Source organism: Cyprinus carpio, unplaced genomic scaffold (assembly GCF_018340385.1).
Source record: "Cyprinus carpio isolate SPL01 unplaced genomic scaffold, ASM1834038v1 S000006545, whole genome shotgun sequence".
NCBI lineage: Eukaryota > Metazoa > Chordata > Actinopteri > Cypriniformes > Cyprinidae > Cyprinus > Cyprinus carpio.
Window position 1 is genome coordinate 338,137 of NW_024879208.1, and position 4,296 is coordinate 342,432.

Below are 4,296 nucleotides of genomic sequence, written 5' to 3' on the forward strand. Positions count from 1 at the left end.
TCCTCCTCCACACGGGAGGAGTAAATGTCACAAAAGTCCCTTCGGTCGCCCAATAACCACAAACCCAATCAAGGCAATGCAATTTCTTTCCCATGCCTCCATCTGAAAAGTAGGAGAAAAAAAAAAAAAAGAGTGTACCGTTCGAAAAGTTAAGCGAATTTAGCTGATGATGGGTCCATCCGGTTTTTTATGGTGTAAGGGCTGGGGCAGCATAAGAAAAAGCCATGCTTCCGGCAGTGATGCTCGTAGCAGTTGTTCACGTTAGCGGCTAGGAGAACTTCTAGATCGCAACTCCTGCGTTAGTATAGTGGACGGTAATATCTCCGCCTGTCAGCGGAAGACCCGGGGTTGATTCCCCGGCGGGGAGAGCTAGATCCTTTCTTCTGCGGTGACATCAAAAGTTTTGATGCAGCCAGAAGTCAGAAGGAGTTCTGCTTCCAGCATCAGCCTGGCAGGCAAAGAATCTGGCGGGGAATCGAACCGGGTCAACTGCTTGGAAAGAGCAGCTATGCTCACCACTGTATACCTGCGCGCCCAGGCAGAAAAAGAGAGAAGTCGGTTTAATGCGGTCAGTAAAAAAGTCTGGCGCGCCAAAGTCACCGATAGGGCTAAAGGAGCTGATGAGATCTTTGTTTGGGCTCATCATTAAAGAGAGAAGTTCAGAGTTTGGATCCCATCAAGTACAAGAGAGCGCTGTCTTCCCATGCTGGCTAAATATGTACGAAGTGGTGGCCATAGGAGAGTCAAAGAAGACTGCAAATGCAGCGTGACCATCATAAATCCCTTCCCGCAGCGTTTGCAGGCGGCCAAATTCATTCTGCTCTTGACATTTGTGGTGTAGCTCTAACATGAGCAGAGCCCCCAAAAAGCTCTAGATCACTTGCAAAGAAGTTCCCTCCACGGAAATCTTGCTAGTAAAAAGCGAAAGATTTGTCGACAATGAAAGAAACTCAGGCTGTGTCTCCACCCCCTTGGGCTTATTGCGCTGCCTGTGGTAGCCACTAGCTGTAAGGGTCATCAAGGAAGCCAACACCTGCCCACAGCCATTTAGTCCCTCCTCACTCTTGGGGAGAGGTAAATGTCTAAGAGAAAGTCCCTTGATTGTATACAAGCCAATCAAGGCAATGCAATTTCTTTCCCATGCCTCCATCTGAAAGTAGGAGAAAAAAAAAAAAAAAGAGTGTAATCATCTCGGTGTTGTCGTGACCCTAGCTGATGATGGTCCCCTGGTTTTTTTTATGTGTAGAAGGGCTGGTCAGTGATAAGAAAAAAAAGCCATGCTTTGTTTAGTGATAATGCGTAGCAGCAGTTGCGTTGGCTGGGGAGAACTTCTAGATGCGGAACTCTCGTTGGTAGTGGGGCCGCGTGTCCATCCCGCCTGTCCGCGGAAGACCGGGGGTTCGATTCTGGCGGGGAGAGCCAGATCACTCTTCTGCGAGCGGCCCATCAAAAGTTTTTGATGCAGCGAAGTGCAAGAGGGGTTCTGCTTCAGCATCAGCCTGAGCCAAAGGAAATCGTTGGCCGGGGAATCGAACCCGGTCAACTGCTGGAAGAGGCGGCAATATACCACTACCCTGCGCGAGCGAGAAGAAATTCGGTTTAACGGTCAGTAAAAAAGTACCGAGGCGCGCCAGGTACCGATAGGGCTAGAGGAGCCTGATGAGATCTTTGTTTGAATCATCATTAAAGAGAAGTTCAGAGTTTGGATCCCATCAGAAATTTTACAAGAAGAGGCTGTCTTTATGCTGGCTAAATATGTCTGAAGTGGTAGCGCCAGGAGGAGAGTCAAAGACTGCAAATACAGACGCATTGACCAGAGCCGCTGGAAATCCGCTTTCGCAGTACGTTTGCAGGCGGCCAAATTCCATTCTGCTCTCTTGACATTTGTGGGGTGCAGCGCTCTGCTGTGAGCAGAGTGGCCCCCAAGCTCTACAGATCACTCGCGCCAAAGTTTACCTCCACGAGGAAATCTTTGAAGTAAAAAAATGGCCCGAAAAGATTTATCGACAATGAAAGAGAAGCTCGAGCTGTGTCTCCACCTTGGAGGCTTGTCGCTGCTGCCAGTGGTAAGCCACTCTACAGCTCGCCAAATGGGGTCATCAAAGGGCGTAAACACCTGCCCACATGCATTTAGATCCCTCCTCACTCCAAGCGGGAGGGAGTAAATGTCTAAAAAAAGTCCCTTGATGCTTAGCCAACCACAAAGACCCAATCAAGGCAGTACAATTTCTTTCCCATGCACCTCCATCTGAAAAGTAGGAAGTAGGAGAAAAAAAAAAAAAAAAAAAGAGTGTACCGTTCGGCGATTAAGCGGTGGCTGATGATGGGTCCATCCGGTTTTATGGTGTAAGGGCTGGAGTCAGCATAAACTCATGCTTTGTTTAGTGATGCAGCGGGAAGACGAGGTTGATTCCCGGCCAGGAGAGCTAGATCCTTTCTATTTCTGCGAGCGACCCATCAAAAAGTTTTGATGCAGCCAGAAGTCACAGAAGGAGTTCTGCCAACATCAGCCTGAGCCAAAGGAAATCGTTGGCGGGGCGTTAAGCGAATTTAGCTGATGATGGGTTATCGGTTTTTATGGTGTAGGCTGGGTCAGCATAAGAAAAGCCATGCTTTGTTTAGTGATGTAAGTAGCAGTTCGTTGGCTGGAGAACTTCTGAATCATAACTCCTCGTTAGTATAGTGGACCCAGTATCTCTCTCTCGCCTGTCTGGAAGACCGAGATTCGATTCACGAGAGGCTAGATCCTTTCTTCAGGCATTATCCAAAAGTTTTGATGCAGCCAGAAGTCACAGAAGGAGTTCTGCCTTCAACATCAGCCTGCGAGCCAAAGGAAATCGTTGGCGGGGAATCAGGCCAGGTCAACTGCTTGGGAAGAGCAGCTATGCTCCACCACTATACCACCAAGCGCAGAGTGGAGAAAAAGTCGGTTTGTCGCGGTCAGTAAAAAGTCTCGAAGCGCCAGGTCCGCGATAGGGCTAGAGGGAGCTGATGGATCTTTGTTTGGGCTCATCATTATTAAAGAGAGAAGTTCAAAGTTGGATCCCATCAAGTACAAAGCTATCTTCCATGCACAGCTAAATATGTACGAAGTGAGTAGCCTTAGAGTCAAAGACTGCAAATACAGACGTGACCAGGCATGGAAATCCTTCCCTTGGTAGCGTTTGCAGGCGGCCAAATTCATTCTACTCTTGACATTTGTGGTGTAGCTGCTGTAGGCAGAGCCCCCAAAATACAGATCACTGCCAAAGTTCCCTCCACGAAATCTTTATTAAAAGAAGAAAGATTTATCGACAATGAAGAAACTTCAGTATGTGTCTCCACCCCTTGGAAGCTTGATATAAGCTGCCTGTGGTAAGCCACTCGGCACAGCAAGGTCATCAAGGCGTAACACCTGCCCATGCGTTTAGATCCCCTCCCCCTCCACTCCAGCGGGAGGAGGTAAATGTCTAAAAGTCCCTTGATTAGCCAATAACCTAAACCCAATCAAAATAGTACGAACAACTTATGCCTCCATCTGAAAAGTAAAGGAGAAAAAAAAAAAAAAAAAAAAAAAGAAAGTGTACGTTCGAAAAGTTAAAGCTGAATTTAGCTGATGATGGGTCCATCCGGTTTTTAGCATAGTTATGCAAGAATGGAGTCAGCATAAGAAAAAGCCATGCTTTGTTTAGTGATGTAAGTAGCAGTTCTGGGTGGCTGGGGAGAACTTCTAGATCGCCAACTCCTCGTTAGTATAGTGAACGAAAGTATCTCCCAGCCTGTCCGCAGCGGAAGGCCGGGGTTGATTCCCCGGCGAAGGGAGAGAAGCTAGATCCCCTTTCTTCTGCGAGCGACCCATCAAAAAGTTTTGGTCGCCAGAAGTCACAGAAGGAGTTCTTCAACATCAGCACAAAGGCCAAAGGAAATCGTGGCGGAGTCAGACCCTAGTCAGCTCTTGGGAAAGGCGCTATGCTCACCACTATACCACCAGCATGAGCGAAAGAAATCGGTTTTTGATACTTGCGGTCAGTAAAAAAGTCTCGGCATGAGTCACCCGATGAGGCTGAAGGAGCTGATGCGGAATCTTTGTTTAGAGCTCATCATTAAAGAGAAGTTCCCAAGTTTGGATCCATCAAATTACAAAGCGCTGTCTTCCATGCACGGCTAAATATATACGAGAAATTGGTGGCCTTGGGAGAGTCAAAGACTGCAAAATACGGGCATTGATGACCAGACGCAAATCCTTCCACGGCGCGTTTGCAGCAGACCGGCCAAATTCATTCTGCTCTTGACATTGTGGTGTAGCTCTGCTGTGAG

At 47.8% G+C, this 4,296-nt stretch overlaps 1 non-coding gene across 1 annotated transcript; it reads right to left on the reverse strand.

Annotated features, from left to right (window-relative positions):
* Window positions 1-839: 839 nt before the first annotated feature.
* On the reverse strand, window positions 840-957 carry LOC122143960. The gene has a single exon (XR_006159454.1). It is a non-coding gene; the product is annotated as a U5 spliceosomal RNA (small nuclear RNA).
* Window positions 958-4,296: the final 3,339 nt, after the last annotated feature.